At 41.5% G+C, this 27,207-nt stretch overlaps 1 long non-coding RNA gene across 1 annotated transcript in view; it reads left to right on the top strand.

Moving 5' to 3' along the window:
- Window positions 1-27,207, top strand: part of LOC311228707 — a 64,823-nt gene that overhangs the window by 33,644 nt on the left and 3,972 nt on the right. Inside the window, exon 3 of the long non-coding RNA XR_014619684.1 lies at window positions 10,546-10,613. This is a non-coding gene — a long non-coding RNA (uncharacterized lncRNA). The remainder of the gene's footprint in view (window positions 1-10,545; window positions 10,614-27,207) is intronic.

The raw sequence follows: 27,207 nt of genomic DNA, 5'->3' as shown, positions 1-27,207 counted from the left end.
AAAAATCGGTTGCCTGGCAAAAAAAAAGAAAAAAAAAAGCCTGACGATGTGCATTGGGCCGCGGCTCTCTGACGCCTTATTTTCTGGGTCCCGGCCTGAAAAGTTTGGGAACCCCTGGTCTAACACACACACGCACACACACACGGTGCTTGCACTAACGACGTTAGTAACGTTAGATTTTCTTGGTGCAATAAACAGAGCTAAGATCCCCCCCCAACACACAAGGAACATAATCATTCATTCGCAATACACACAAGTAGGTAGGGATGCCCCGATCGATCGGCCACCGATCGTTATCGGCCGATAATTAGTATAAATATGCGATCGGGGAATTCCGATAATTAGTCATATTCGCCGATCGCGGAAACTGATCAAGTGGATATCTCACTCGCTTGTCTCAGACGCACAGGACCTGCAAACTGCTCCTCCTCCCTAGCCCCGCCCGTACCCGTGTAGAGTTTGTAAACACAGAGGACGCGCGGACCTCCTCTGCTGAGTCTAGATAGGCATTCGACCTGAGCTAACGTTAGCTACCTAGCTATCGTTACTGTTTAAACAAAATTACCCAGTCAACTATTCACTTTTAGTAGGCATTGTCTAACGGTATTTAGCCGGCTAGCTACCGATAGCTCCTGATATCAACAAATGCTCCAGCAAGTCTTGTAGTGCATGTTGATACCTCCGTTAGCTCGCGTTAGCTCGCGTTAATTCACTGTTCAAAACGAAATGTCCGATTGAACTAAATAGTTGTCTTAACGTCATCTAGCCGGCTAGCAGTAGCTACAGATAGCTCCTGATATCAATGTCTTATAACATTGATTGAATGCGTATTCGAGCTGAGGGCTTGCTGAATGTTAAATGACCAAAGCATAACGTTACCAATAGGGTCCCGCTGCAGCGCCGGAGAATCCTTTTTGGTAGCTGGAGGCTACTAGAGTACACACAGACAGTGGAGCTGTTTGCAGATAGCGAGCATTTTGACTTGTTGCGTGGTGGCGATGTCTCGCAGATAATACAAGTACAAGTCTAATTATATAATATATATATTTTATAAAAACAAAAAAAAAAAAAAACTTTTTATATAAAATAACTTTTAATTTCTTTTTAATCAAAAACAATCGGTATCGGCCGATATGGCTCATGACGATCGGTGATCGGTGGCAAAAAACGTGATCGGGGCATCCCTACAAGTAGGTCTACATATATACAACGAAGCACACTGCTCTCTCAGTCCGTCTAACAAACACACACACTTGCACTAACGTTAGACTGTCTTGGCGCACACACACGGAAGAGTACCGTAATACATAAATGGATGAATGAACGAGGTCCTACTGCTAATTAACTAATTACAACGTACTTTATGTACTTATGATGCTTTCTTTCGGTCTCAAAGACTTACAGGCTAGTTCCCTTCTTCTTTAGCATCAGCCAGGAAATCACGGAAGCATAAAGTCTCTCGTCTTTGCAAAAATCCAAAAACGAACTTGGTCCATTGCTGGCGAAGCACGTCATCCTCAGGAAAAATTTGCAAAGACGTATTAGCAGCTTTGCAGCCAGGAACAGCACATGGCCTGCATGTTTTGCTCATATTATTTACGTTAGGCTAAGTCACTGCACTTCTTTGGTCTGCTCTAGGTAGATTGTGGGCGGGCATTGGCTCCAACCACAGAGCCAATCAGATCACAATCAGCTCCATCAGGTCCTTGTTACGTCACCTTGCGAGTCAAATCAGAATGACATAATTCACTGGAGGAGGAAATGGTCTCAACTGAATTAGAGGAATCCTCCAATATGGTAATTAGAGACACAGACCCATTGATACTAACCCATATTACTATAAAACAATGAAACACTGAAAAAAGCCATTTATAATGCATGTCCCCTTTAAATGAATATCTTCCTTTTGAATAAAATAGGCTCAGGAATCAGGCTTGTTAAAGCTAATTGGCCTAATCCATGTGTGACGGTGCGGCTCCGTCACTGACTGCGGGCAGTGCACATACTGTACATACACACACACTCATTGTCTGTCTTTCCATATACGTCATTGACCCCGGATATACCATATAACCGTATAATGTAATGTGATGCGTTTCATGTGGACAGCGCACATGAAACGCACACACGCCATATGCCGCGGAGCAACACACACACACACCAAACATTCCCTCCTGTCAGCTTTCTTTTTGGCTGGTGAAAATGCGAATGCGCACAATCATTTCATTCCGTTTCCGTTGTTATAGCAGAATGACGTTCATACAGCAAGACATTCATTCATCACATCACATTTATTACTCACATTGTCACAATGCATTCGCTTCGCTCTGCACTCCTAGGTTGACGTGTTGGCCAAGCAGAAGCACACATGTCCGCCAGGTTAAATGGGAGGGGTTGGCGCAAGGTCATCGTCACGTGAGCGATATTATTGTATTGTACTGTTTACTTGGTTATCTGTAATTAAAACAGTTGGAAAGTATGTGATATAGTGGAGGATATATATTTTGTGTGTAGGAATTGGTTTAATGTGTTAATAAGAATAATAATATGTACATCCTGTTTAAAGCCTAGTGGGAGGGGCTATTGGATACAAGGGAGCTGCTTTGGCCCAGGGAGGTCAGCAGGGGGCGAAACTAGAGAGCGCCACCCGCCATTGGTGCTCAGTTTTTACGTTTGGCGCCTCCCACTGAGAGGTCTGCCCGCCGTGTGGCGGGCAATCAAATAGTCATGTGAAAACCGAAAATCATGATCCAATTCTGAGCGGAGTTCTCACTCGCTGTCTCAGCACAGACACGCAGCGCATTGCTGCTCCTACCCCTCCCCTACCTGTTTCTGTATGCTGCATGTAAACAGAGGACAGTCACCGTGACTGACGTTAGTCTAGTCAGAGGGACCTCCGTGAGCTGATGTTAGCTACTGTTACAAAATGACCCAGTCAACTATTCACTTTTAGTTTAATACATGAGGCATTGTGTAACGTTATCCAGCTGGCTAGCTACTGATAGCTCCCGACATCAACAACTGCTCCAGCAAGTGTCCAGTTACATCGCATGAGGGCTGCTGACTAGGGTCCAGGTGCAGCGCAGGAGAATCCTTTCATGCTGAATGTAAGAGTTTAGGGACCAGCTGCAGCGCCGGAGAATCCTTGCTGGAGCTGGAGGCCACTCGAGTATACACACAGACAGTGGAGCTGTTTGCAGACAGCGAGGTGGCGATGTCTCGCAGATAATACAACTACAAGTATGATTATATAATATATATATTTTATTAAAAAAAAATGTATATAAAATAATAATAATAATTTTTTTTTTATCAAAAAAAAGTTGGCAGGTAAGAAATCTGCTTGGCGGGTAGATTCTTCCCATCTACCCGCCACTGGCCGGTGAGTCAAAAAGTTAATTTCGCTCCCTGGAGGTCAGTCTTGAATGGACTGAGTTACAGTGAAGGTAACCGGAATCTAGGGCTGTCTTAAATACTTCGAAGCTTCGCAGCTTTGTTCGATGGGCATGGGATTTGAATATGAAAATAAAATTAATATATTATATATATATATAAAATATTATATAATTTTAATTTTTTTTAATTTTTTTTGTGTGCAAAATCAACTCTGCCTCTCTTTGTTAATTACAACAAGCAATGCTGTTTGTTATTTAAGATGAGGTTGGACTCGGCACTGACAGATTTGTGTTCATTGTGCTGCTTTTATAAAGCCTCAAATGACGGCTTACAATATTTCATGAAAGCAAAGTGTTTTGTTTGTCTAAGATTTAGGTTTAAGGTTTAAACTTTACAGCACTGACAAAGTTGAACAAAGTGCTGTACAACTCTCACAACGTTTTCTTTTTTTTTATATATTTCTTTTATTAAATTTTTTTTTTTTTTTTTCGAAGCTTCGAATTCAAATCGAATCTCGGTCCCGAAGCTTCGAATGCCAAAAAAAATATTGAAGGTCAGCCCTAGTGCACGCATGCAATGTGGTTTAGACCGGCGTGCCCCCCCCCCCCCCTCTCCTGCATCCCAACAGCAGAACAGCCAGACACATAAACACATATAGCTTCAATCGCAGTAGAAATAAATATCAGATCAAAGCAAGCTTTCATATATAGTGTCCTTACCTGGTCTCTGAAGTAATGAGAAAAAAAAAGAATCCAATATCTATCGCCATTCTAGTTATCCACAGCGATCGTGCCTCCGACGTTATTGGGCATTGCTCTTCAGCGGGCGGGCGGGGTCAGTTGTCCAAGCCATCCCTATAAGCGTGTGTTTTGCCGGAGTGTTTAGGACCCGACCCCACGCCGCAGCTCGGTATAGAAAATAAACGAACCCTGGTCTAACCGGGTGCATTACTGGCCGAAGGCGTTGGAGAGCGAGGGCGGTATAATACCGTCTGCCAGCTTAGACACACTCAGAACAGTATGTACAAGGTGCCCCGCTGAATTATGAATGGATATAGATAATGAAAGAAATGCCGTGACAGAAGCGTAGATCTACGTGAACTAGGCTTGGGCGGTATCCTTTTTTTCACACCGTCATATAGTGTTGTCACGATACTGGAATTTCGACTTCGATACGATACCTTGAAAAGTATCGATACTTTCGATACTTTCAATACCAAAAAAAAAAATAAAGAGAGAGAGAGAGAGAGAGAGAGAGAGAGAGAGAGAGAGAGAGAGAGAGAGAGAGAGAGAGAGAGAGAGAGAGAGAGAGAGAGAGAGAGAGAGAGAGAGAGAGAGAGAGAGAGAGAGAGAGAGAGAGAGAGAGAGAGAGAGAGAGAGAGAGAGAGAGAGAGAGAGAGAGAGAGAGAGAGAGAGAGAGAGAGAGAGAGAGAGAGAGAGAGAGAGAGAGAGAGAGAGAGAGAGAGAAGAGAGAGAGAGAGACCCGGCTCTCCTGCGCGCGGCGGGGGACACAGCTGACTGACACCCGGCGTGCGTGTTCTCCAGCATCTGACGAATGTGATCGTCTGCCCAAATATCAACGAGGCAGTGTACCTCATCGCTGCTCCACATTGACCCACGACTCATTATTATTTTTATTGTGTCGGTTTGTTAAGTTGATTGCATTCTCACAGCGTACGAGTCGCGTCGGGTTCGTTTGGAAGTGCGCCGAGACCACCCTCTCTAGGTGGTCTCGGCCTGCTTGTTTTGTTTCGCAAACAGAATGTGATTGCTGTGTTCATATATGCCCAACTGAACCGAAATAGGGGGTAAACGCTCCAGGTTTCGGAACAGCTCCAAACGAGCTAGGTGTGAAAATGCCCTAAGATTTAAAAAGGTTTAAACTTTACAGCACTGACAAAGTTGAACAAAGTGCTGTACAAGTCCCACAACATAAAAAAAATTTTTTGAAAAAAATATTTTTTTTTTAAATATTTTTTTTACATTTCTAATCGAATCTCGACCCCGAAGCTGCGAATTACAAAATAAATCGAAGGTCAGCCCTCTAAAAAAGTGAAGAGTTTATCGCCGGCCACTAGAGGGCAGCGTCTCACTGCTATCTGACCGGATATGACGTGCCTTGATCTAGTGTTTTAGTTTTAACGTTATTCTTTCACTCCGCCTCGGGTCAAGACTAGCCCCTTTCGTGACTGTGATGCACCGAGTGAATCCACAGTCACTTGCTCCTAAATAGGAAACCAACCTAGATTTACCATGAAGGACTGGTTCTGGCCGAACCGTTTGTTATACAAGTATCACAGAGAAATTTCAAAGGTACTCACAGTTCCACAGAGACAGTGGGATCGAATCCAGCTGTGGTGCTTCCGGGTTGGCCGACCGTCCATACTGACACAATTGGTGGTGTTAGCGGGTGGGAAACCCGGCGAGGGTGGGTCCTGGTCGTTGTAAACAGCGACTCCTACAGGTCGGTCAGGGCGCCTGCACAGCAAGGGAGTGAAGGTAGTGTGACCTCCCACGCGTTACACTTCACATGAGAATCCTCACTGCCAGGTGAAAAGAGGCTGCTGGCTGTCTCCTATGTATCGGAGGAAGCATGTGATAGACTTCAGGGCTCCCTAGACTGACCAGTGGGGGGCACATGCACGCAACGACCAGGAAGGGGAGGGGGGAATTGGCATAACGACAAAAATTGGGATGGGAGGAAAATACAGAAAATAGGAGGAGAAAAAGTGGAAAAGGTACTTACAGTTGCACAAGGGTTTCGGACAAAGATACAGGATGGTTTGAAAACTCGGCGTTGCTAATAAACATTTAAAAGAATTTTTATAAACTGGTCAACACTGCTCAAAACGGCATTATTTCCGGCGTTGGCTGCCTGGTGCGCCTGCGCTGTGATCAGGGGGCGAAATTAAAGCCTGCCGCCCGCCAGGGGCGCTCAGTTTTTACCTTTGGCGCTTGCCACTGAGAGCCCTGCCCGCCGTGTGGCGTGTGGACGTGTAGTTCATAGGGGTGGGAATCACCAGTTTCATCATGATACGATACGATATCGATTCTTTGGACAACGATACGATATTTGCCGATATCACAAAGTCTCTCACGATACAATACGATTAGATTAGATTCAGGTGCCTGCAATCGATATGAGATGATATCATATGCCCATTTAACACAATCGGTAACATTTAGATCAACTAAAAAAAGGTAACGAAAATATCATTTGACATTTGTATTTTTGAGCTCTTCCAGACATTTAAAGGAAAATCAATCTATTGTTTTTAATACAAATGGACCTCCTGTTCACTGTAAAGTGCCACGTTTTGATATATTGAGCTTTAAACTTTAAGCTCCATTTTTTGGAACTCAAAACTCACAACCTAAAACCCCTCCCTACCTCCCTCTCCCAAACCGTTCCTACAACAATTTGTTGATGTTGCATGATCATGTATAGGCCTACATTTATTATGTATTATATTGTTTATGTTTAAATAACATTTAAACATCAAACTCCTCTGACCTCATCTGGTCTTTCCAAAGACGCGCGCACACACACACACACAGAAAGGGAGAATGCTATGCTGTAACGTCTACACACACGGAGCTACTGCTGTTGTTCTTGGGCGGATATGAGACTCGCCACAGGATTTTCAAAATAAGAGTATCGATATGAATCGATCTTATTACATTGCATCGATCCGATTCGATCGTTGATAATTACATCGATGTATCGATCTGGATCGATGTATCGTCCCACCCCTAGTAGTTCATAACGATACTCTTATTTTGAAAATCTGTGCGGGTCTCATTTCCGGCCCAAGCGCAGCTAGAGTCATAATATCGATGGCTCCGGCAGTTAGCAGCATTCGGTTCGTATGATATTCTTATTTTGAAAAAAAAACGTGGCAACGAGTCATATCCGATGAAAAAAGTAGTAGAACGTGCTCACCTCACTAGACTTGACACTGGGTGCTGTAACCTCTGATATCATACATAAAAAAATAGGGAAACAATGTCCAGGCACGCACTCCAGGTTTTTCCAAATTTATTGGCAGCCTGTAATCATGACGTTTCGGTGTGAACACACCTTCTTCAGAATGGCTTGCATGAAGCATGAAGGGTTAGTGACCCTAGTAAATACAAGTCAAACAGGAAGTGACAACATAGGAAGTGACAACACATTCCCACAAGAGATCTGCAAAAAAGTACAAAATACCACTTACAAGCACAACCTTTTCAGAATTATGTAAATCAAAAAGAAGCATGTACATAAAAATAAAAAAGAAACAGTAAATCACAAAGAGATATATCTATATATAGTTATATATATTTTGTATACAGAGTAGGCCTACATCTTAAACTCTAAACATAAACACTCATGACCCATATAAGCCATCTTTCAATTATAAAGAATGATAAATGAAAATAGTAAACAATCGAATGAAATGAAATAATCAAATGAAACAGGTCAAAACATTTTCTTCATTGAGGCCTCTAGGCTCTAGACAATCCAGAAAATGAATATAGAAGCATTCCCTTTGTAGCAAGAGCCTGTCTCTGTCGCCGCCTCTTGGTGGTCTCAAGACCTGCTCTATACCCATGTATTTTAAGCCAGAAATATCATGTCCTAACTTATTAAAGTGCCTTGCAACTGAAGACTTCTCGTCATTTCTTCTTATAGAACATTTGTGCTCCGAAATTCGATTTTTAAAACGTCTTCTTGTTTTTCCAACATAGTAAAGGTTGAAAGGACATTTAAGCAAGTAAACAACAAAATCAGAATTACAGGTAATCCGGCCTCTAACAGCGATACTCCTACCTGTACTTGGTTGTAAATAAAATTTCTCTTTAATCATGCCATGACATTGGGTACAAGACAAACATGGAAAATTGCCATTTGGAATATTAGCCATAAAATGGGTAAATTTTTTGGGAAAATCTGTTTTAACTAACTGGTCCCTTAAGTTAGGTTGCCATTTGTAGAAGTATTTGGGTGGTTCCTGGAACACACCTCCGATCTTAGGATCTGACTTTAAAATGTACCAGTATTTGTTCACAATATCCTGCATATCTCTAGAAATAGGGCTGAAGGTGGACACCAATGCTACTGAGTTGCTTTTTACTTTGTCTTTATGTGTAAAAAGGGCCAGCCCTGCAGCGGGATACTATTGGCTTCTGCTCGTATCAACACAGAGCGGCCCGCAGCTCTAGTGCCACTGCTAACGTTAAGCTCTCAGAATGGTAGCAGCTCGCCCGCAGCATCTAGTGCTAACGTTAAGCTCTCAGAATGGTAGCAGCTCGCCCGCAGCTCTAGTGCTAACGTTAAGCTCTCAGAATGGTAGCAGTCTGCTCTAGTCTAGATCGGACCTCCATGAGCTGCATAATACCTCCGTTCCCTCGTTAGCTAGCTCGCGTTAGCTAGCTCACTTAGATCGATCTGTCCCAGTAAACTAAATTGTCTTAACGTTATCTACCGGGCTAGCAGTAGCTACAGATAGCTCCTGATATCAATGTCTTATAACATTGATTGAATGCGTATTCTAGCTGAGGGCATGTTGAATGTGATTTGACAAAATAACCGTAACGTTAAAAATAGGGTCCAGCTGCATCGCCGGAGAATCCTTGCATGCTGAATGTAGGGTCTAGCTGAATATAGGGTCTAGCTGCAGGGCCGGAGAATCCTTGCTGGAGCTGGAGGCTACTCAAGTATACACACAGACAGTGGAGCTGTTTGCAGATAGCAAGCATTTTGACTTATTGCGTGGTGGCGATGTCTCGCAGATAATACAACTACAAGTATGATTATATAATATATATTTTATTTAAAAAATTATTTTTTTATATAAAATATATATATATATTTTTTTAATCAAAAAAATTTTGGCAGGTAAGAAATATGCTTGGCGGGTAGACTCTTCCCATCTACCCGCCACTGGCCGGTGAGTCAAAAAGTTAATTTCGCTCCCTGGCTGTGATCACAGCGCATGCGCATCATGCTCCCAACACCGGAAATAATGCAGTGTTGACCAGTTTATAAAAATATTTTAAATGTTTATCAGCAACGCAGAGCTTTCAAACCATCCCGTATCTTTGTCCGAAACCCTCGTGCAACTGTGAGTACCTTTGACATTTCTCTGTGATACTTGTATAATGAACGGTTCGGCCAGAACCAGTCCTTCATGGTAAATCTAGGTTGGTTTCCTATTGAGGAGCAAGTGACTGTGGATTCACTCGGTGCATCACAGTCACAAAAGGGGCTAGGTCGAGACGTGCATTCACTCATTCACGTGAGATTGTTTACATTACTATTTAGTGTGTATACTTGATATATCATTATATATTACGGGTGTAACGATGCAACCTCACAACGATTCGATTCGATTACGATTATTCAGGCAACGATTCAATGCATCATGAAATCTCTTCATTTGACCACGATTCGATTCGATAAATTTTTTATTAATTAATCAGTTAATTCCCAAAAAAAATTTGAATACACAAATGTGGCTGGGGGAACTGATTCACTCAGCATGAATGGACTATAGGTCAATAAAAACAATACACACAATTATTATTACATTTTTTTTTTTAGATTATAATCGATTCTAACATATTCAAATCGATGCATCGATTCTAACACATTAGAATCGATGCATTTCGATTAATCAATGCATCGTTACACCCTTATTATATATATATATATATGTGTTATGTTAGTGATGACATGCATGTATGTAATACGTTGTCAGCTTATCTGCTGTATTGTTCTGTTTCAGGGTGTCATCATCATTGTCAATTAAATTCTGAAACTGACATTGAGGAGTGTCTTCAAAAAGGACCCTAAAATATCATTTGACATTTTTATTTTTGAGCTCTATTGTTTTGAATACAAATCGACCTCCTGTTCACTGTAAAGTGCCACGTTTTGATATAGTGAGCTTTAAAATGTTCACAATCCTATTAAATAAACTTGAAATTGGAACTTGCAACCTAAAACCCCTCCCTACCTCTCTCCCAAACCGTTGCTACAACAATTGTTTTATGTTGTGTGATCATGTATAAGTGATCATGTATATCATGTACCTGCACTTGTCCAGAAGCTTATGGGGATAATCCCCTCGATAATCAAATGGTTCTATTCTCTTCTTACCAACAGGACACAACAAGTCAAGGTGAATGACACACTCTCTGAGGTCAAATTCTGCAGCACCGGGGTGCCTCAAGGTGCGTTGAGCTCCCCTCTCCTATTTACACTGGACACCAATGAGTGTAGCCGCAGTCAGCCTAACAATCATGTCCTGACATTTTCAGACGACACACTTATTCTAAGCCTATTGAAGGCTGGCTACTGCCCCTCTACTTAACTTTAAAGCAGTGGTTCTCAACCAGTTGAGGATCAGTTGAGTGGTTCTCAACTGGTCAACTGGTCTAATGTACAGTCTCCTCCCCATCATATGTATATACTCTGTCAGGATCTATGGGTAACAGTACTGTATATTTGAATACCGTTTATGTCACAAATGTATCGGTACTAAATACCTGTATGTCCCTATGCCATAAATGTCATGTATGTTGTGTATGTCATAAATGTCGATATGAATTGAAAATGGGGGAACCTGATGTAAACAAGACAAACGTCTTTCTCTGGTCTGCATCCCCTTAACAATTGTGTGTATTGAGCCGTACTGTATTGTACCCATTCTGCAATCTGTTAAATAAAGTTTTCATTCATTCATTCATTCATTCATTCATTCATTCATTCATTCATTCATTCAGTCTAGCCTCAGGACCCAAATTGCAGACTATTGAAGGCTGGCGACTGCCCCTCTACTTACTTTAAAGAGATCGACTCCATTCAGGTCTGCTGTGAGAGACATCATCTCATTCCAGGGTTAGAAAAAAAAAAAAAAAATCAAGGGCTTTTTTTGCCCCCCTTAATTGATTTTCGGGGGCTTTTTTTTGTATTTCGGGGGCACTGAATTTTTATGATAAACTGTAGGGGTGGGACGGTTCAAAAATGGACGGTTTGGTTCGTATCACGATTTTGGGGTCACGGTTTTCAGTTCGATATAGTACGTTAATTTTTATTAAAAAAAAATGTAACACTCTAATCTAAACATGCTTCTCATTTATTAAAAATAAGCCTTAAATAATGTTTGGCACACAAAGACCGAACTGACTGAAAAATATAGGCTACATTTGTCAAAGTATTAACTTAGTGCAAACAAACAATATGCTCAGCCAGCACTAGACTTTCCTTTCTTTAATTAATATAAACACACAAAAACAATGTCAACAATGTTTAAATTCCCTGATTGTCAGTTCTTAATGGAAAGATTCGTTTTCTGCTTGAAATTATTATGTTTCTGTCTACATTTATTTAGACTAACATTATTTAAATATTGAGTGCAACTGTGGTGGATTACGTAATTCGGTGAGTTGGAACTATCTATGGGTTGGCACCGGGTCCCCACGGACATTTTAGCGTGTGGCACCTTCAGCTCCGGTCACGTTAGGAGGAGTTCATAACATCAACAAGCAGCGCGAAAGCGGCAATAGTCCCGGTTGGAGTTAGTAAAACACAGTTGTATGTTAGCCTTCTTGGATGTTGAATAAACGCCTATCATTGTCTTTAAACACCCCGCCTCTCAGACTCCCATTTCCTCCTCTGCTACAGTAGCTAGTAGCTACGGTGACATTTCATTGACTGTACAGTATTAGCTTGCGGACTGCGTCGGGCTGCCTGTTACTGTTCCGCAACTGTAGCTACTTCCGGGGTAGGCCTGATTGGCCCCGACAGGCACGTGACAGGCGCGGCCACGCCCCGCGGCAGCCTCAGGATGCGCAACGAGTTCACAGGCTTTCCGCCTTCAACGCCGCCCAGGAAGAGGCAGGAAGAGCAGTTCGCGGCGCCTTTCACATCGCGGTAGTCATCAGTCATAATAATCGCGCCGCAGTCATGCAATCATTTATCATTTAACATTTGAAAGGCCAGTCATAATAATCGCGCCGCAGTCGGCAGTCATGCAATCATTTATCATTTATGAAATAGTATAGAGACATATGTACAGCGTCGCGACAGCAGTCATCAGTCATAATAATCACATCGCAGTAGTCATCAGTCATAATAATCACATCGCAGTAGTCATCAGTCATAATAATCGCGCCGCAGTCATGCAATCATTTATCATTTAACATTTGAAAGGCCAGTCATAATAATCGCGCCGCAGTCGGCAGTCATGCAATCATTTATCATTTATGAAATAGTATAGAGACATATGTACAGCGTCGCGACAGCAGTCATCAGTCATAATAATCGCGCCGCAGTCGGCAGTCATGCAATCATTTATCATTTAACATTTGAAAGGCATACATTGTTGTATGAAATAGTATAGAGACATATGTACAGCGTCGCGACGGCAGTCATAATAATCGCGCCGCAGTCGGCAGTCATGCAATCATTTATCATTTAACATTTGAAAGGCATACATTGTTGAAGGCAAGATCTACGCATTGAAGCGTTGAGAGAAAAAGACAGCCAAGATTGTACTTTAAACTAAATGACTTTTATTTGCCTGTATTCTAATTACATGCGCTGCTTTGGTCCAACATTAAAACGTCAAAGTAGAACTATTATGTACTTTCTCATATTATTAACATTGACAAACATATTTACAATTAGCATTTTATAAAGTAGAACTGTAATGTATACTTAGCATCACTTTTCACATGAGAACAAACGTAGAACTGTAATGTGTACTTTCTCAGTCAGTGCTAAGTGCAGTCAGTGCTAAGTGCAGCATCACTTTTCACATGAGAACAAACGTAGAACTGTAATGTGTACTTTCTCAGACAGTGCTAAGTGCAGTCAGTGCTAAGTGCAGTCAGTGCTAAGTGCAGCATCACTTTCACATCAAAACAAAAGTTGAACTGTATGTGTACTTTCTCAGTCAGTGCTAAGTGCAGCATCACTTTTCACATCAAAACAAACGTAGAACTGTAATGTGGCGCTTTCTTGACTCAAGTTATAACTTAAGCATTACTTCAACGTTGAAAAGTGATTAATATTAGATGGCTGCAGCGTGTGGCTGCAGCGTGGATGACTGCCTGCACATGGGAAAAGTGAGTGAAGCTTGCGCTTTCTTGACTCAAGTTATTGTGAATCAGGGCCTACCCCGGAAGTAGCTACAGTTGCAGAACAGTAACAGGCCGTCGGGCTACCATAGTTAAAACGTGCGTTGTTTACAAACTGCTAACGCTATGGCAAGATGTGTGTAGGCCTATGTAATGTTAATGGCTATGTTTTTAAAGTCCTAATGAAGATTGATTTATATTGTGCGTGCCATTTTTACACAAACTGACTAGCACCTGGCTGCAGTGCTGCTGCTGCTGCTGCTGCCTGCAGCCAGTGCAGAACACCGGCTCCGCCAAATAAATTTTTTTATTTGCGCGTCATCAGAACCGTACGATACACAGACGCTCCATTACCGGATAAATATATATATATAATTAGTAAACTGTCGGGGGCATTAAGTGCCCCCCTTAACTGATTTTCGAGGGCATTTTGTCCATTTTCAAGGGCATTATGCCCCAAGCCCCCGTTAATTTCGAACCCTGTCTCATTCTCAACACCACCAAAACTAAAGAGATGATCTATGACCCCAGAGAAGTGAGAGTACATGACCCTGTGGTAATTGGCGACTGTGATATAGAGCAGGTTGCATCATATAAATACCTAGGAATCCACGTGGATAATCGACTGAAATGGATGTACATGTTGATGTTCTGTGTTCCAAACTAGCCCAACGACTGCACTTCCTCCGTAGTCTCAGACTGTTCGTGTGAGCACAGCGATCATGACCACATTTTATAAAGCTGTCCTAGAAAGTCTGATGAACTATGGGATGGCAGCGTGGTTTGGTACACTCGCAGTACAGTGTGAGTCGAATATTGAAAGGCTAGTGAAAGCAGCGATGAAGGTGACCGGAAACACCATGTATCCTTCACTCCAATCTATCTTTGAGAAAGTAGTGGTCAGCCAGGCACAGAGAATCTTACAGGACCCTTCTCATATGCTTTATCCTGAATATGAAGTTCTTTCCTCAGGGATACGGTTCAGAGCAAGTAGATATAAGAGCAACCGCTACAAGCTCTCCTTCCTTCCTACATCCATCACTCTCCTAAATGACACTAAAGGTCGATTCCCTTGAGGCAACACCGAACAGTGGGCTGTCAGCCTGTCACCTCTTTCTTTCTTGTCCAAGTCTTAATTGGTTGTAATTTAATTAGGGCTGGGTGCAATATGACGCTTTTTTAAATTAGTTTACCTACTTATGTATTATGGTTGTACTATGTATTGTCTGAAGTCCTTTTTACTAACTGAATGAATTGTCCTCTGGGACAATAACGTTTATTCTTATCTTATAACACCCGTCCGTTACTATGACATTATTTATCATGAATGTATCCATGCATGTAGCTAGATGCTGAAAAACAGGGATATTATATGTATTGTGTGTTATCTCTCCACTCCATGCTATGGTAGTGCTTGTGCCACCACAGGAGATACGATTAAATTGTTTTTATATACATATTTAAATCAATATCTTCCTTTTGAATAAAATAGGCTCAGGAATCAGGCTTGTTTTTTTTTTATCCACTTTTTCTCCCATTTTTCTATATTTTTCTCCCATCCCAATTTCGTATCATCCAATTCAACCCTCCCCTGTCACGAACGCTGTTTCTTGCCTCCCACAAGCCGGCTGCAATGTGGACTAAGTCATACATAGCACAAGTCCCCTCCGGTACTTGAGGTAACAGCAGTCGCATCTTTTCACCTGCGCAGCTCGATCTCTCAGCGTCGAGGAGTAACGCGTGGGAGGCTCACGCTGCCCCCGACACTTCCTGATTCTACTGCGCAGGCGCACCAACCGACTTGTAGGAGTCGCTTGTTCACAACGTTCGATCCCCACCCTTCAGTTTTCCCTCCCCGTAATACGGCCAATGTGTATTACTGCGGACGACCAGCTAAACTGAAAACAATGTGGAGAGCTGGATTCGAACACGTGAATCCTAGCGTCTCCACACTGGTGGCGAGTGCCTTGCCCACTACACCACCTAGCCGCCAGGAATCAGGCTTGTTAAAGCTAATTGGCGTAATCCATGTCAAAAAGAGTAGCCTATAGTAAATATATACACACACAAGAGAGAGGGAGAATAGCTTATTGTAGACTTAATGATTTTACAATATTTATTAATTATTATATAATTTAACTATCCAGTTGGTTTTTATAGTGTAACGTTTGGCTACTTCATTGAACGTAGAGAGAGAAAGAGGGAGAGAGGGAGACGGGCTCAGCCCCCCGCCCCCCCCCCCCCCTTCTCACACTGTTGGAACTCCACAAATGTATCCTGTGTCTGTGAGCTATTTAGCTTAGGTTAGTTAGCAGCTAACGTCAGTTAAGGTTTTTACCGCAACGTTTATTTATTTATTAGACCCGTTGCTTGCAGAGTTTACATAGAAACGGCGTGACTCGCAACAGGAGTTGTCACAGGCTGTCATAGCTTTTTAACCCTTGTGCATGCCTAACGATGGGGGAGCTCACTGGGCTTAAGAGAGGAAAAGATACATCATGTTTAAAGCCATATAATTTTAACTGTTTACTATTTAAAAAAATTTTTTTACCCATGTTTAACATTCATAGCCTATTCTCAAGATATCTGTAAAAGATTACACATATTTTCGAATTTTAACCACTTAAATTAGTGTTTGTTTGATACCACGTCAGTTTTTATTGAAAAAAAACGGATAAACCGCCATATTCACCATATATCTATTATTTTTTTCCACTACTTTACAGCATATCAAAACGGGACAAAATTCCTGTGAATAAGAATCTGCCATTATAAAAAAGAAAGGTTGACTATTTAGCGGTCAGAAATAGCCGTTAGTAAGCGTTAGTAAGCACCGGTTAGTACTAATCTATTACTAAAAGGTATGTATTGTATGTATTTTGAATGCCTGGTGTAATTATTCTGTTTATTTATCGATATATGATGTGAAAATTAGAGATTAGAGATAAAAAAAAAAAAAAATTAGACTTGCGGTTTTATAGCGGTTTTATTAACATTGAAGTGGATGGGAGTAGAAAAAGCGACTAGGGGTAAAGAAGGCACTAAATCTGTAACTATTCATGTTATAAGCTTTTCACACAATGAACATATATGTAAAATTAAGATATTTACCCAATTTCATGAAATAATAATAAACACAGACACCGCTGTGCTCACACACACACTCAAAATATTTCAAAAAAGTAGAAAAATCGACTAAGGGTGCACAAGGGTTAAATGGAAGGTGGCGGGTATCGGGCTCAGCCCCTCCCTTCCAGCTGGAGTTGACGTGAAACATCAAATGGCAGAATCACGAATAGTGGATTAAGAGAAGTTATTTATATTTCGAACGTGATTCATTGCACACTAGATTACACGTTGCGAATGTTATGACTGAAATTCTGCCATTTCCACCGCAAAAGGCATACAAGTAACAACAAGTTGATCATGAATATGCAAATCGATGAAACTTCATTAGTCGTAGACTCGTGACAGCCCTAGTAAATTCTAATGAACCAAAGGAGAATATAAATTATTGTTTCTTTTATAATTTTTTATTTTTTTATCTTTGATGGTGAATAACCATGCTGACAATGGCTAAAAGATGCCACTGAGCTCATTCAGCTACTTCTTAACTCTTTCAATGCCCAAAACGATATATTTAGTTTTATCAGCCCAACGCCTGAATGCCCAAGACGTGTTTTAGCGTTTAATTTTTTTATTAGCGATCTGATTTCTGATTTCATATTTCATCAACAGTCTCCCGTTAATACAGCAGCTCCTCCAGCAGCTCAGAATGGAAAAAAGCGCCCCCTATGTCTATCCCTGTGTAACTGCATGTCAGTCGCTTAGACTGACCTGGGATCAGTTGATATGTAGAGGCGGAGCCAGCCGGCTCCCCGAGCTGGCAAGCTGTCTGATCAAGAGCGATCTGCTCGCGGGACGGAAATCAACCTGGAACATATATTGACCGCAGCCAACACTCAATCAATAAGCGCGATCGATTTCTGGAATGGCGATCAGGAACTGTAATGATCTTTTTCGAGAACATCTGATCTGAGGTAAGGAATCTATTTTACCAGTCTTGGGATAATCAGAGTTGTATTCGCTGAGATATAAGCGTTTGCCCTATGTGTGTGTGTGTGCGCGCGATCGCTTTGAGGAAATCAGAGAATCGATTTTCAGCTCACGGCCCCAGCGTGCATACGTACACATATACTATCGATAATCTAGCGTTTATTTGAAAACGATTCATAAATAGGCCGAAAAATGACAACGTTTCTAGAATATTCCAGTAAACGTCTTTTATCATGGAACATTTATATTTTCCTTGAAAACGAGGGCTTTTCAAAATGCTATAAAACGAAAATTAACCGATAAAAAAACAATCCGCTTCGACAATGTTGACTGGAAAACGAGTCATTGATAAGCGACAGGCAGATTAGACACATAGCCATAATTTAAAACATAGATTAGGCGTTTTTAACGATAACATTGAAGTGAATGGTGGGCATTCAACCCGTAAATCAAGATTAAGCTTGGGCTCTGAAAGTGTTAAGATCAAGTATAGTCAATATCTAAACAAATTAACAATGGGCAGATCATTTACAGGGGCTTTTGTAGATGCAGTACTGAATTTTGCCATCCGGACACATGCAATATGAATGTAGAATATAAAATGCCAGGCTTATAAATGGCTTTATAGCAGGGGTGGCCAACCAGTCAGAGACTAAGAGCCACAAAAATGACTGTGGTACCACAAAGAGCCACACCATATACCAGCGTTTCTCAAACCTTTTTTTTTGAGTCACGGCACCCTTCATGTGTTTATAGGTCTCACCCTCTGGCCTCTGAAGTTGCTAATGTCTTTTTTATTTGGGCCTCACAGGGTTAAAAGTACCTTGTGAGACCCACGGTTGCAAAATTACAAAATCACTTTTAGCCATTTAAAAAAAATAATGTTTATTTAAAAAATTTTAAGCACATGTATAGTCAATTGGTCCTGTTGTTCAGCCTCACAATGCTATTTGCTAGTAAATGTGTTTATATGTCCCACCCTCTGGCCTCTGAAGTTGCTAATGTCTTTTTAATTTGGGCCTTACAGGGTTAACCTCTTAAGCCCGAGATATACAGTAAAGTGTATATTTTCAGCATTACATTTGTTTACCAATTATTTTAACTGTTATTAGTGAAATATAAGATTATAGAAATCTCAGGGCATTGAGTCGGAAACCGGCGCATATTGACAGGAGGAAGTGGCACAGCCAAAAGTGAGTGTAGTCTTTTGAAGGAAGAGACTCAGGGTTTTCGAATTTCGAAAAACTACCCTACCCAGCTCACACCAGCCCCTGTCAATCATCTGACTTCTGGATTTCCTTTATTTTTTCTCTTATTTTTTGGGATTATCTCCCACAAACCTGAACGTTATTGCCATAAAACAGAACGCAGTTAGTTTCTCTACCTTTCTTTGAACGTCTTGCAAAAAACGGTGTTGCAATACGATGAAAAATGGTGGAGAAATTTACATTATAAAAAAAATGGCAGAATTCAGTACTGTATCTACAAAACCTTCTGTTTAATCATTTTCCCTTTATTCATTTGTGTAGAACCATTACCTATAAGCCTACTGTGAGGGGCAAGTGGGCTGGCTTGAGTTAGACGCGTGCTTGAAGAATTCAATGTCCAGAGAGCTCGTATCATTTTTGATATGCCAATCCTTTTATTGACCATTATCAACCAAAAAATATATTAAAAAACTCTTTTTACTAATAACACTGAACGCCGACCTATACGGCACATCAACACGAACACAACAAGACACGGTCAAAAACTGTATGGCTATTCCCCTTGCGCACCTGGGGCTCGTCACCCACTGATCAGTATATATGGGTAACCACCCCCTGTGGTGGTTGCCATGGTGACTGATAATGCCAAACCTCTGCACTGTGAGTTAAAATAAAACTAAATAAACAGAATGGCATTTTGGCTCCAACACACCGGCCCCTAATTGTGAATGGCAGGAGGCCAGGAACAATTCAAAATAATATTTACATAATGGAGCCAATAAATGTATACAAAAGAACTCAAAAAACAATTCTCTGAATTAGAAGCTTTAAATTGCAGCTACTTGAAGCAAGCAAAGTTTAGTTACTGGTCTACACTCGTGCAGAACGCACCAGTCCTTTCCTGTCGGGATAGGTCTCCAGGACTCTTCCAAGTAACCAGGAACCACATGGGGCTGTAGCGTCTGCGATCAATACAATGTCTCCAGGGACAAGACTTTGTCTCTCCTTACTCCACCTCTGCTGCTCCTATAGCAAAGGTAAGTATTCTCTCAGCCAGTGTTTCCTGTTCCACTTTGTCTGCATCCTCATGACTCAGTTTCTTTTATGATTCATCTCCAATAGAGTCTTTCGTAGTTTCAGGATCCAAGCAACTGACCTCTTCAACCTTTTCTAGTTAGAAAAGTAGGTGATCAGTTGGTGTGTGGCACTTGGTGCATCGACAATTACTGCATTGATGTTGAGATCCTTTTTGACCTCAGGGTCATCAGCAGAAATTGTTGTACTCCAAGATACCATCTGGCCACTCTTCCTCTGGTTTCCAAAGAAACTCAGGGCCCTCAATCCACCTTCTGTTGGTCAGCAAATCATCCACCTTAACTCCCCTTGAAGTTTTGTCAGCAGGGTTCTGAGTGGTATGAATGTACCTCCACTGCGTGACATCAGATGTTCTTTGGATGTCAGAAATCCTGTCTCGGTGGAACTTCTCATCTCTCCCAAACCTCCTTTTCAGTCCAAGGATGCGTTGCCTAGCAACAAACTGATTGTTTGGCAGAGACACTTCTTTCCTTTTAAAGGGAAGCTCCAAGGTGTAATGTCCGTCCTGAAGTTTGCATGAATCAGTCATGATTTCCATGAACTTCATATCATCCCTCGACATTTCCTCTTTGCCTTCTGATGACCTTTCATTAAAATCATGGTCCTCCAGATTAGTTATAGAGATCCTATTAACAATAGCAGCGGGGTAGACACTCACTCCGCTGCTCACTGTAGCCTGAAAGGGGACCATTAATGACCAACCCCAATAGGGTCTTAATGGCATATGGCCCATTGCCACGACTGTTCACAACTTCCCAAGGTTCAAGCATTTTGGAGGCATTGGTACCTATCAATAACTCCACATCAGCTTGAATCCGAGGAAGGACAACCCCATCCAAGTATGGCTACTTAGCCAACTCCTCTTTGCTAATGATGTTACTTGTGGTTACGGGCATCCTCTTCTGGGTGTAGACCTTGGGCAGGTCATAGAACTGTTTCCCAGTGAGGCTGGCGATCTCCAAGTCTGTCAGCATGTAGCTGGACACAGATGCCTTTGGGCCCATGGTATGTAAGCTGATTTGTGTTTTCCTTCCTGTAAGGTTCAGCCTTCCCATTAGGGTTTCTGAACAAAATGTGTCAGTGCTGCCTGGATCTAAAAATGCATATGTTGTAATGATGTTGTCTCCCTTGCTGGACTTCACCTGTACAGGCAAGATTGACAGAGCCCCATTGCTGCTTCCGGCCCCTGTTTGTCCACATGTCTGCAAAGAGATATGTGCGTTACTCACCGAAGGTTTCTTTGGCTGGTTTGTGTTGCTTGCTCTCTCCTTCTGATTTATATGAAGAACACTGGGATGGTTTTGGCTGCACACCTTGCAAGTCAAGCGCTTCTCGCAATTCCTGCTAAGATGTCCAATGCGAAGGCAGCCAAAACAGATTCCTTTTTGCCTTATAAAAGTAATCTTGTAAGTGTGTCTTCTCCTCCATCTGAGGACATTGATCCAGAGTGTGGTTTTTAGAGCAACATACACAAGTGTTGGTGTTGTGAGCACATGCATTTCTTTGCTTTGCAGGGGTTTCGATAGTAACTGTGGTTGCAAAACTGTCTCCTGTGAATTTGGGTTTGATTTGTGACTTCATTCTGCTCATGTTCATAGGTTTACTTCCTGTACTTGGTGGTGTATTTTGTATGTCTCCGAAGACTGGGTCTGAGACTATCTTTAGCTGGCGCTCAATGAATGTGACAATATCCATGAATTGTGGTCTGCGATGGTGTTTTTCCATTATCGAACATACAGAGACTCTCCAATTCTCTCTGAGCTTGTATGGAAGCTTTGAAATCAATACTTTCATGTTCGCTGGCATATCGTGTATATTATTTTGCATGAGGATTGAGAGTGACTGAGCGTTCCTTTAACCTTGTTCCTTTCCTGTAGTAGGAGTCCATTCCATCGGACTGTGTGAGTGAAAGAGCTTGGTGACTGGGGGATTGTAATACTGCTATTCTTGCCAGTTGTGCATCAAGCTCCATCGTTTCCTTTTTCTTTTTCAGGATCTGTTCCTGCTCTTCCAGAGCGTGTTTATCCTTTTTCAGGATCTGTTCCTTGGCTTCCAGAGCGTGTTTCAGGATCTGTTCCTGCTCTTCCAGAGCGTCTTTATCCTTTTTCAGGATCTGTTCCTTGGCTTCCAGAGCGTGTTTCAGGATCTGTTCCTGCTCTTCCAGAGCGTGTTTATCCTTTTTCAGGATCTGTTCCTTGGCTTCCTGAGCGTGTTTCAGGATCTGTTACTGCTCTTCCAGAGCGTGTTTATCCTTTTTTAGCATTTGTTCCTGCTCCTCCAGAGCGTGTTTATCCTTTAACGCTGCAGCGCGAATCACAAGTGAAGCTCTATCTGCCTCGGCCTGTAAGCGAGCTGCTGAGGTAGAAGATCTGCTGGACCTGCTGGACCTGCTGGTACCAGACCTTGTGTGACCTTTGTGAGCAGATTTTTTACTTCCCACATTAGAAATGCTGTCATTTGGATTAATTAGATGTTGCACATCCTCCTCATCCTTATTAACACTTTCCACATTAGAAATGCTGTCATTTGGATTAATTAGATTTTGCACGTCCTCCTCATCCTCATTAACACTTTCCACAGGTTTGTAATGTTTGTCCATGCATTCATGTGATCAATAAAGTCATTGACATTGATCATTTTGGCTTTGAACCAAATGTCATGTTTTCCCCTTTCCTCAGGAGGTACTATTGGCAACAGAGCCTCCTGGTTTGCTGCTGCTTCCTTGCATATGTGGAGATATTGCATAAATGCGCATTGCACCTCCTGTTTGCATCCACTTTGCATTAACCCCAAAATCGTTTTTTGCAAGTTAGAAGCCTTGTTAAATTTAGATTTATGTAATTTATGTAATGTGTCAATTTTATCCAATAGGGCTTTTGGTGTTAATTTGCTCTTGCGTTTTGTGACCTGCTGATCGGTATCAACATTGTGTGTGATTTGACCTGTGTCCACCTTGGACTGTGTTTTAGCCACTGTGGGTGTGGGCTGTGACTTTTCAACCAGTGAAGGTTCTTTACAATGCGTTTCAGCCGTGGCGGGATTAGATTTTTCAGGTCTGGTCAATTTTAGCATGGTGTTATTCACAGTCAAAGATAAAAAATGTTTTTAAATAGAATTGATATTCTCCTTTGGTTTATTACAATTTACTCAAGCCTAGTAACAGACACACTATTTCTGACACTGATCCATATGTCCCTAGATTCAGATAACAATAACATGCAAATGGACCAGTTAAAAAAAATTGTAAATGTTTATTCTACGTCCTTGTTTATTCTACGTCCTTATGGAATGAGTGACAAAAAAAAAAAAAGTAAACATTATTTCTTTTTTTGGATGGAAGAGCCGCACATTGACAGGCAAAGAGCCGCATGCGGCTCGGCCACCCCTGCTTTATAGGGTCATGTGACGCATTATTTCAAAGGCCAGAATCTCTTCTATTATAATACCATAGTTAAATCTGTAACCCTCTTGCATAGAACCTAAATCACCTATTCTTTCTTTCCTTCCTCTGACACTCTTCTCCATCACTATCTCCCTCCAGATAGCTGTCCTGTCAGGCCTGGGAAGAAACCAAGAGTTAATGTACTATAGGCTACTCTTTTTGACATGGATTAGGCTAATTAGCTTTAACAATCCTGATTCCTGAGCCTATTTTAATAAGGAAGATTTGATTGATTTAAATATGTTTATAGCCTATATATAAAAAAAATTAATCGTATCTCCTGTGCTGGCACAAGCACTACCATAGTGTGGAGTTTAGAAATAACACACAATGGGCGGTTAGGTGGTCGAGCGGAGATTGCGTTCGTCACCAGCCCCGGAGCTGTGAGCTTGGTTCGCCTGTTCGAATCCAGCTCACAGCTCCGGGGTTGTCACCAGCTTGGCTGGCCGTCTGCACTGATACAATTGGCTGTATCAGAGGGTGGGAGAAGCTGGCGGGGTGGGTCCGGGTCGTTGTAAACAGCGACTCCTACAGTTCGGTCGGGGCGCCTGCTAAGCGCGGATTGGACATGAGGGGGATAGTGTGGTCCTCCCACACGCTACGCCCTCTCAATGAGAATCCGCGCTGCCAGGTGAAAAGAAGCGGTGATTGGCTGGACGTGTGTCGGAGGAAGCACGTGGTAGCCTCCACTCTCCCAAATGATCTGACTGTGGGGGGTAAAGCGCAGCGACCAGGAAGGGACTGGGAATTGGCATACGACTAACATTGGGATGGGAGAAAATCGGAGGAAAATGGAGGGAAAAAAAAATAAAAAATAAAAAAAATAACACACAATACATATAATAACTCATGGAGATAAACTAAAAAGCTATTTATAATTTTTGGCCGGTAAAAATATATCTGGCTGGTAATTTTTTTATCTAAAGCTAAAAAGTATAAAAATATATTTTTTTTTTCTTTTTTTTAATCTCGGAAGCTTCGAATTAAAATCGAATCTCGGCCCCGAAGCTTTGAATGCCTAAAAATTCGAAGGTCAGCCCTAGTAGCTATAATGAGTCAATAGATAAAAAGCAGTAATGGCATGTAGGTTACTCACCCTACTCATGTACAGTAGGAATTAGGGTTGGATAGCGTTCACATTCGAACCGGTACCTGGGAATCTATACCGGTACCAGACGGTACCTTTTTTAGGTACGGTCATTATAACAAAATGTTATTTCTGTTAAATTAAACTAAACTAAAGTCTAAAATCCTCAATTTCAATATTGTTATCACACCACACAAACTAAAACCCCTCCCTACCTCCCTCTCCCAAACCATTCCTACAACACTTTTTTGTAATGTTGCATGGTCATGTATACATTTACTATGTATTCTTTTTTAAGTTTAAATATAAAGATTATCTGGCCATCCTCGGTACTATCAAATAAGGGTGGGAATCACCAGTTTCATCACGATACGATATTGATTCTTTGGACAACGATACGATATTTGCAGATATCACAAAGTCTGCCACGATACGATACGATTCAGGTGCCTGCGATCGATATGAGGCGATATTATGTGCCCATTTAACACAATCCGTCACATTTAGACCAACAAAAAAAAGGCTACGGAAAATATCAATTGACGTTTTTATTTTTGAGCTCTTCCAGACATTTAAATGAAAAACAATCTATTGTTTTTAATACAAATAGACCTCCTGTTCACTGTAAAGTGCCACGTTTTTATATATTGAGCTTTAAACTTTAAGTAAAATGTTTTGGAACTCACAACACGCAAGCTAAAACCCCTTCCTCTCCCAAACTGTTCCTACAATTGTTTTATGTTGCATGATGATCATGAATAAATTTATTATGTATTCATGTTTAAATATTAACATTATCTGTCCATCCTCAATAACACACACACACACACACACGCACACACACACACAGAATGCCAGTCCCCCACAGAAAGGTAGAATGCCCCGCCCCTCCTCCTTCCCAAGTCCTCTCTCCTGTTCTCTCTCACGGTTAGCTGCTTAGCTTAGTTAGCTTAAGCAGCCAACGTAACGTTAATTTAGATGTGAATAGATGCTCTGTAGCGCTGTTCTGCTGTAATGTCTACACGGAGTTTCAGACTATTGGCCGCGGGGGCGGATATGACGTCGCCGGATTTTCAAAATAAGAGTATCGCAATATGAATCGATCTTTTTACGTTGCATCGATCCTATTTGATTATTGATAATAGATCGATATATCGATCTGGATTGATGTATCATCCCACCCCTACTATCAAACTCCTCTAACCTCATCTGGTCTTTCCACAGACGGATGCGAGCATGCGCAAGCACACACACACAGAAAGGGAGAATGGCGTATAGCAGACTTAATGATTTTAGAATGTTTCAGCTAATAAAATTAAACGTTTATCATCAACTATCCAGTTAATTATTATTTTTTTTGTTACATATTGGACCCGTTGCTTGCGGTGGTCTGTCTATTATGAAATAACAATTGTGAGTTAGTGAAGGTCTGCGCTGGTCTGTCTATTATGAAATGACAATTGCGCCTCATTGGAATTCAGATTATTTTCTAGCTACCCATGTGACCTAAGCATACTAGTAAAACATTTTGAAATATTAAATTGCAAATAGAATCGATTTGTTGATTAATCTTTAGTTGCATCCCTAGTGTTGGTGCCATGTACAGGAGTTCAGTAGGTGAAGAGGTATTCAGCATATGGTTCTTCTGACATACGTTGCTTTAGGGCTGGACGGTATGGTCTAAAATTTATATCACAGTATAATTTGAAGCATAGACGGTAACGGTATATATCACGGTATATTAACTTATCTTAAAATCTCAATATAAATGCTTCTGAAGGAGTAAAACACTGGTATGGCAGCTATTACTGTACTCTTGTATTACTAGGACATATTTCACATAGTACAGAGGTATTTTATTAAGAACATTTATTGTGCAAAACTGCAATAGAAAAATGCAAAACCTTTTCTCAAGTGTCTGCGGGCAAGTAAACAGTGACAGCGTTTATGTCGGTCCACCGCTGGCTTTTTTTGTCGTTAACTTAAAATGTAAATAATTAAATTATTCTGTTACAGCTGCTGAGCTATACTATATCTAATGTCCATCAATATCTTCCTTTTTAATGAAATAGGTTCAAGAATCGAATCAGGATTGTTAGCAGAGAGAGAGAGAGAGGGATGGGGGAGACAGAGTGAGAGAGGGAGGGAGGAGGCTGCTAGAGTGGAGCTAACGTTAACTTGCTGAGGCTAGTACATCGACAGGCTGCTAGAGTGGAGCCAGCTAACGTTAGCTTTCTGAGGCTAGTACATCGACAGGCTGCTACAGTAGGAGTGGAGCCAGCTAACGTTAGCTTTCTGAGGCTAGTACATCAACAGGCTGCTACAGTAGGAGTGGAGCCAGCTAACGTTAGCTTTCTGAGGCTAGTACATCAACAGACTGCTACAGTAGGAGTGGAGCCAGCTAACGTTAGCTTTCTGAGGCTAGTACATCGACAGGTTGCTACAGGTATAGTGGAGCCAGCTAACGTTAGCTTTCTGAGGCTAGATCAACAGTTAACATTACATAAGGTTTTAGCGCGACGTGGACATTCCAGAATGGCGAGGATGCAAAGCATGTTAGACGATTGGACCCGTCGCAGAGTTTACATAGAAACTGCGTGACTCGCGAGAGAAGTTGTCACACAGCCTTCAAACGCAGGGCGGAAGAGCTTGTTTGTTTCTAGAATTGAAGGTCCGCTCTGCTCTGTCTATTATGAAATGACAATTGCGCGTTGACACGCCCACTGCGCGAAGCCTCTGCTCCTAAATAACTTTTTCCAGTTCGCACATATCTATTATCTATGACTAATTCTATCT

The sequence above is a fragment of the Notolepis coatsorum genome (genome assembly GCF_963971535.1).
Source record: "Notolepis coatsorum genome assembly, chromosome: 5".
Taxonomy (NCBI): domain Eukaryota; kingdom Metazoa; phylum Chordata; class Actinopteri; order Aulopiformes; family Paralepididae; genus Notolepis; species Notolepis coatsorum.
The sequence above is the reverse complement of the archived record's forward strand: the minus strand, read 5'-3'. Positions and strand labels throughout refer to the sequence as shown.